General features: G+C 37.1%; 2 long non-coding RNA genes across 2 annotated transcripts; both read left to right on the top strand.

Moving 5' to 3' along the window:
- The first annotated feature begins 1,108 nt into the window (after window positions 1-1,108).
- Window positions 1,109-2,431, top strand: LOC129739860 (uncharacterized). Its single transcript, XR_008736001.1, has 3 exons — window positions 1,109-1,296; window positions 1,365-1,620; window positions 1,679-2,431. It is a non-coding gene; the product is annotated as an uncharacterized LOC129739860 (long non-coding RNA).
- A 1,305-nt stretch (window positions 2,432-3,736) lies between these two features.
- LOC129742497 (uncharacterized) lies at window positions 3,737-5,985 on the top strand. The gene is made up of 3 exons (XR_008736542.1): window positions 3,737-4,010; window positions 4,081-4,398; window positions 5,771-5,985. It is a non-coding gene; the product is annotated as an uncharacterized LOC129742497 (long non-coding RNA).
- The last annotated feature ends 1,840 nt before the right edge of the window (window positions 5,986-7,825 follow it).

Genomic DNA, 7,825 nt, shown 5'->3' with positions numbered 1-7,825 from the left:
AACGTTATCGACCTTCTTGAAAAACATTTTTGACATGTCGCTTAGAATTCCCATATAGGTTCTTTAAAACACCTTCAAGTATCTTAATGGTGCGCTTTAGAATGTTACGCGAACGTTATCGACCTTCTTGAAAAACATTTTTGACATGTCGCTTAGATTTCCCATATAGGTTCTTTAAAACGCCTTCAAGTATCTTAATGGTGCGTTTTGGAATGTAACGCGAACGCTATCGACCTTCTTGAAAGAAGTTCCATTAAAAGCGCTTAGAAGCTCCGTTATCGATAGTTTAACCTTTCAAAGGGCGATGGAAGTTCTTGAGTAACTTTTACGCGACAAGAGTCACCTGAGGTTCCCGTAATACATTTTTTCAGCCAAATGTGAACTTCGGAGTTCGGAGTTAAGTAAAAACGCGACTTTTGGTTGCTTGGGATCGCGGAATCACTCTAAAGGACAAAAAAAATAATGGTTGATGGTACTTGTCAAACTGGGGATAGTGACTATGGTCTGTGACAGTACATTCCGCTCAGTAAAAGATCTTCCGGACTATTGAACCGAAATCCATCCCACAGAAGCGCATGCGTAATGTGCGGCGATTCGGCCCGGAGGGAATACATCTTCATCGGCTTACCTTCAATTGTCACTGGCCTCACATGAATATTTAAAAAGTTTTGATGACATGAATAAAAAAACAAATACTTAATACCTACTAATAAATTATCCTTAAAACAGAAGATTTTTTGGTTTTTTTTTCTCTGTAAAAGTCTCTATAAGTAACAAATCCCTTTTCCCATTCTACGACGTGGTTGAAAAATAACCATATTCCTACTTCTACGCAATAATTCCCTGCGGTTGAAAATTAACCACATTCCCACTTCTCAAGAGAAGTCAAAAAATGACTTCTATGGAAAAAGTCAAAAAATCACTTAACGCGGAAAGGTGTGAAAATGGTTACTTTTTAACGATAATTGGTTAATTAATTTCGAGCGTGTTCATCATATTGCTGATCCACTCTTTTTTTCTATTTCTGCGATACACGCTCGTTTTCATTTAACCAATTATGGTTATAGAATAACCATTTTTTGGTGTTTGCTCCAAAACTATCAATATGGTTATTTTTTAAGAATTTTTCTATGTCAAAATTCAACCATTTATCAAGTTCTCGTGTATTAACCAGAAAATGGTTGATAAATTTTACGTTTTTTCTACGCCATATTGGAAGCTACCGTGGAGTGAACCGAAGGTGTTTCGGATTTAATTTGTTCGCACGAATAAAACAGGGCTGGAGAGATTCTAAAGGTAATTGTTTAATCATTATAAATTCCCAATTAAAAACCCAATCAATCAACAACAAAAATTAATTGCAGTGCACTTATTGGACGAATCTGCGGCAATCCGGTTCCAGTTCCAGATCCAACGGCACCGAACGCGGGACTACCTACTTCCGGAACGAGCGCACCGAACATTCCTCATAACATTCGGATGAAGCTGAGATGGGTAGACAGCCCAAAAATCTCCACCCACCGGAGTGGAATTGCGGTCATCATAAGAGTGTGTGCTACAGCTGCTTCATCAAGAACCTCCCAGATGCATTAAGCACAAAGCAGCAGAGAAAAGGAACCGGTAACTTTTTTTGCGAAAAGTTTCTTGTTTTTTTTATGTAAATATTTCATTTTTTCAGCCTGTCGTAAAGCCGTTTTGGGAAAAAATCCCTTGTCAGCCAGTCGTCCTCGAAATAACTAATAGCATCGTTGATGAAAATGTTATCCTCAAGAAATCAGTGGAAATCAGTCAAATGTTGACAACCCGGAATGCGGGCCTCTAGAAAAAACCGATGGATTGTAACGCGACCACCTATCTCATACGGAATGCGCTCGGGGGAACCGACTACGGGACACTCGAAACTGTCCCACATGCTATCGCTGCCACAGGACATCGTTCCGCAGGACATCACCATCAATGTGTTTTACTTCGATTCGGAATACCTGCGGAACTGCCCTACCTAGCGGCACGAGTTGCAGCCGAAGAAGCTGTCCGGATCTGTCGTCCTGCAATAGATTGAGCATTTGGGAGCAACTCACTGATGGAGAACAAAAGGCCGCCGCGTACCAGTTAACGATCGAAGCCTTCTAGTGTTACCTTAACTACTAATAAGAAACCGTAATTAGGTACTATTTAAACAAATTCGTTGTTGTATTTTGTCAGCATAAATCAGAGATGCTCCGAAAGCGTATTTAATCGCTAACTACAAAGATTGTAACACTAAAAAGAAGGACAAAAAAACCACGTATATGAATGAAATCCCGGGTGAAGGTAAAAGGCGTGAAAAACACAAACAAAAAATAAATTTTAATTTTTCTTCGAAAACATTTCAATTTGTTCTATTTCTACATTAACATTCTCCCTCATTGATTTAAAAACAACCATTTTTCAACTTCTCCTCCTGAATCCCATTCGGTTGAAAAATAACCATATTCGAACTTCTCCCCTAGAAGTCATTTTATGACTTCTCATAGAGAACTCATAAAATGGCATTTCCCGGGAAAAGGTCAAAAATGGTTATTTTTGAAACGTAAATGGTTTAATAATTTCAAGCGTGTAGCTGATTTGGGCTCCCGTAGGGTACCACTGTAAAAAAAATTACAGTATTCAAGAAAAAATGAGCATTGTTCTACATAAGGATTATTTATCGACTGAAATTAAATCGGATGAACAAGCGAAAAACATTGAAAGATGATTTAATAAAAAGTTGTCAAACAAACATGTATACCAAATATTATTATCGGATTATCTATTGTTTATAAAACAAAAAATTGTGTTTGCCTTGAGCTTGGTCAATCAGTGGTCAAAATCACGGAAAAATGAATAATAAAAAAACCCTGTTTGCGATGGGGTCAATCAGCGGACAAATTCACAAAAAAAATGAAAACCTGTAGTTGTTTAAATAAGTTTAGAGTTCGACGACACGGTAGCGATCATTCATTGAATGTTGGATTTCGTGCTATGTTTTGCAGTCGGAGTTATCCGTATAAAGTTTAACTGAAAAGCGGTTAGCGTGTAGAAAACCGTCAGATTTTATACTGATTTGACAGATCGCACAAATTTCGCAGTTATGAGTGCGCAGTCCAATTTTTTGCGATGCGAATGGTATTATTTCCTATATAATAGATTATTCACCGCACACAACTCCTTTTTTTAACTTCCCGCATAGTGAAATACGATATGCTGAATCTTCAGTATTATTCGGTTCTGATTACACAGTAAACGAAAATTACCGAGTTCGGTAATTTATTTTACCGAACCAGTTCTGTAATTTGGAAAAAAATCGGTAATTTATGATTTTGACGTCTATTTTCTACCGAACTTCGTTGATCGATTCTTGATTTACCGAGGTTCGTCTAGATCTATGTAAACAAATCGGTTGTCATCAACTGTTCGGTAAAAAACGCCGAACAAACTGTAAAATAATTCTGCCGTCATGTGCCGCTGTCAAACCAAGCGTCAAAACTGTCTCTTTCTGGTACCTTTAATGTAAAGGCATCTCGCTTGCGCCTCCTTTCTCGCTCATACATCCGTGTTCAATCGTCTCTCGTGTGCTCCATTTATAACCACACAAGCGTCGCCATTTTCGGTTCGCGTGTGAAATTGTGTGGCTTGCAAGTTTTTGTGGTTTTATTTTTGTAGGTCGTTTTTTGTTTTGGTTCGAGTGTTGTTTTGGTTTGCGCTCGCGCAGCCCTCAAGCGGTTGCTTGCGGTGGTTATGATTGTGACTTCGGATGTGAAAACGAATGTGGCCGTGAAGCGTATAAAGGAATATTGCGAAACCGAACAGGAAGCTGCCAGGGAAGTAGCTTATAGTACATTGCCTCGAGCCTCGAGGTTGACCGGAGCACGTTCGTGTGGAGTAACAAGACTTCTAGATCCGTTACCAAGAAGGGTTTGATATTGTACGTAAAGGCATTTCTTCCACTGTTGATGGTCAGGACGTAGGAATTGTTAGTCGTGCCGGCGCAGGTAAGTCCAGCTTTACATTGGCTCTGTTCCGAATTATCGAGTCTGTCGTGTCTGTCGATACAACTTTTAGGTCCATTTAACCCTGTGTGCAGTGGAAAGATTATCATCGATGGACAGAACATTTCGCAACTTGAATTGCACGCTCTGCGATCGCGATTAACCATCATTCCCCAGGAATCGGTTCTGTTCTCCGGTACGCTGCGTATCAATTTGGACCCGTTCAATGTGCATTCGGATGACGATATCTGGAACGCCCTTGAACACGCTCACTTGAACGAGTTTGTGAAAGGACTGGCTGCCGGTATCAATCACAAGGTCACGGAGGGTGGTTAAAATCTATCGGTGGAACAACAACGCACAGCATCTATATTACTTACAAATTATGCTGGTAAGTTTTTTTTTTGCAGTCTTACGGCGCGTTCGTAAATTGATTTTTTCAGGTGATGCATCAGTCGATCGATTTGTTTGGTAGATGTCAAATCACTTTCCAAATACTTTTGCATACGTTTGTTTGTAATTTACGAACGCCAGTATCGATGAAAAAAATCACTTCGATAGAAAAAATCAATTTACGAACACGCCGTTAAACTGCCCCTATTCGCATATGAGTGCCATGTGCATTTTCATCGTTTTTGAGTTATCGATCGAAGTTTGTTCGTAAAATTTCGTAAATATTACCCATGGTGTGTCCCTTGTGGAAAATAATCGCATACCCTAAGTCCAAAATTTAGCGCTAGAGCATACAATTGAGGGAAACTGTAGATAGAAATGTAGTAAATTTAATGCTAAAAACATTAATTTACATAAAAAATTGAACGTACAGTAGTGAAACGATTCCGAAATAATCTGTTTCTTAATATAAAAAAAACATTAATAAGTAGCAGGAAAACTCTCCTGAAATGGATTTCTGACATAAATCGATAAACAACGCTCAATAGATATTTCGGACAGGATGGATCCTCAGCGGGTAGTTTTGATAATCCAATGTTTAATCCATGGGTGCCACTTGAAGTGTTGTTTCGAAAACAAAATAACTAACTTTTGTAATCTTCTTACTTCTATATCTACAATAATATCAATATCACTGTTTTCGTTTATTACCTTCAAAGATGTTCCCGGAAGAAGTCTTCTGCTTCGTCTTGGAGTTCAGCAAACCTTTGGTCGGAACTATCCACGTATCCGTAAACTTGAATTAAAGTCTGATAAATTCGCAGCAATGTTCAACGAATGAAAACAAAATTTTGAACGTGTTAGAAAAGTACTTGCAATTTGTCACCAGCACTGATAACTATAGTACAAGAGACCCATTTGCGATTAATTTCCGCTGGAGGGTTAAAAATATTCGCATATGAGTCTCATGAGTATTTTATTGTATTTTCTCTGTTTAGTACTTGTTAGTATTGGCGCAGAAAGAAACAAGAGTATTTTTTGAAGTGTTTTCTATCCAAACTATAAATAGGTTATCCATCAAATGATGCATACGATTGTATTCATAGAAACAAGTTTCAAACTTGACAAGCGTTTTTTTCAGTTTGCACTTTTTACACATGAGACTCATATGCGAATAGCGGCAGTAAACTGGGATTAATTTATTTATGTTTTTTTTATTCTCGTTATATATAAATATGATAACTATCTTGAATCAATTAAATAAGTTTAGAAGCCTAGTGTTATCAAGTTTTGATTTCACGGTATAAAATTTTTAATAAATTAATAAATAATAAAATAAATTTAAAATTAAAATTTCTCAAATATTCCAGATTCCATTATGCACTACCAGAGTATAAGAAATACATGTGATAATTTAGTGGCAGTTAGTGCTGCGTTCATAGCAGTAACACTGTGCAGGAAAATCTTCACTGATCAGTTCTGGCCAGGGATTCGCGTATTCCAATAATGCGGAAATAAGAACATCGAAGAGAGCGACGAACCATATGACCTTGCAGCCACCGTTGGATAAGAGTCGCCGGATTCACAGAAGGTATGATAAATCAAGCAAGCATCCTTATCCTTATTCAGAATCCACAAAGGTTAACAAAGTCTGTTTGTTGGTAAGCTATTCTAAAAATAAAAGAATTTGAATTAAAAGAAATGGCTTCATAGTCCAAGGACCGATTGAATTTGCCCTCGGACATAGGAGCATGCGGCAAAATTCCACCCGAATCTCGATTGTCGTCTCCCAGAGGCGCTGGAACCGCATCGGTTGGGATTTCCTCTCAGGGTACACCGGGAGCGATTCCAATGGTCCTTTTATAGAACTGCTTCCAAAGTTGATCGCGACCCGAATACGAAAATATTGTAACATAACCGTTCCTGTAGTAGTTATAAAACGATTAGAAATAGCGTAAAAAAACGTTTAGAAAATGATATCTGAAACCATAAAAAACATTGCACTTATCTTGAATTCCAAAACGACGGTCTGTTGAATATGGCGTTAAGTTATGTTACTGTTTAAAACTGTTAAAACTTCTATATGGAGACACTGTTTTAGGAACAGTTAAGGTATGGTTTATAAATCGCTAATGAATAACGTTTTCAGGGCATTGAACTGTTTCTAGAATGAACATGTGTAGGCATATTTCAAACGATTTATCAAACCGTTAATCGAACTGTTACGGAAATAGCATTGATTGTTGTACAAACCGTTTGTACTAAGATTACTGTATTTTGGATGGTGCCTTATATAACGTAACCATTGGAAAAACGATTAGATTATATCGTTAAACTTCTAAGAGACAATAACCTCAAAGCTTTTTTAATGCCAAAGAATGAAGTTTACCAATCATCAAACTAATTACTAGTCGACTAATTTTTATTCACAAATAAATGAAACACTGGATCACACACTGGTTCACTTTGATCGAATCATCCGGTTTAAATTTTCTTGGACCTGATCGCTGGATTGGAGCAGTGTCACCTCGGTTGAGGCATCCAGGGACTTGGAAAACCATCTATCGGCCGTGGTCCTGTAAAATTTCAAGCACTTATTGAAAATCTTCAATATTCATTGTTTAATTAACATATAAACTTACCATACTTTATCCTGAATCCTCCTAACTAAGCTTACTCTGATCCATATTTTCACACGACCAGCCAAACCGATTTTTCGTTTTAAATTCTCCTTGCTCAATGCAATAAACCTTCTAAGTTTGAAGTTTTTATTTTAAGAAATTATTCCTTTGCATTGAATACATTTTTCTTTGGTTGAAAGAAAATTTGCTTTGTTTCCAAATAAATATGCAATTGAACAAATGACTTGAATCAAAGAATTTGTTTAAAAACAAAATCCAAAATTATTCGATTCAAAAAATTAATTCTTTCTTTCAAAAATTATTTATTTGAAACAAAACCATAATTCATTGATTCAAAGAAAACAGGAGATTGAATTGAAAAAATTATTTTTTTGAATCAAAGTCAGTTTTGTTTTGTTTCAAAATCCAAGTTTTCTCTGCGTGTACGATTTGTTACATTTTTAGGACAACATATTATGTGTATAGCACCAAACCAAATAGCGACAGTAGGACTAGCGACGCTTTTTTACTAGCGAGATTCTCGTCATTCGCAGGTTTGTTATTCTTTTTTCAGTCCAGTAGGCGATTTCAATGTAGTATTCGAACATTGTTTACGTTATTTACTGTACAATTTTCCTAGGCCATCAACAACATGCTTCAAGTCTCCTAGGAAACTCGCAATGCGTCGTTTAGAATTTCAACGTCGCGACGTATGCGACGTGTCGCTAGTAAGCAAAGCTGCTATGATTATTAGCGCTCATATTTTGAATTTTTTCTGCATGCATAATAATTGAATTCGACCAG

This window comes from Uranotaenia lowii, chromosome 1 (assembly GCF_029784155.1).
Source record: "Uranotaenia lowii strain MFRU-FL chromosome 1, ASM2978415v1, whole genome shotgun sequence".
Classification (NCBI taxonomy): domain Eukaryota; kingdom Metazoa; phylum Arthropoda; class Insecta; order Diptera; family Culicidae; genus Uranotaenia; species Uranotaenia lowii.
This window is presented reverse-complemented; position numbering and strand designations above follow the sequence as displayed.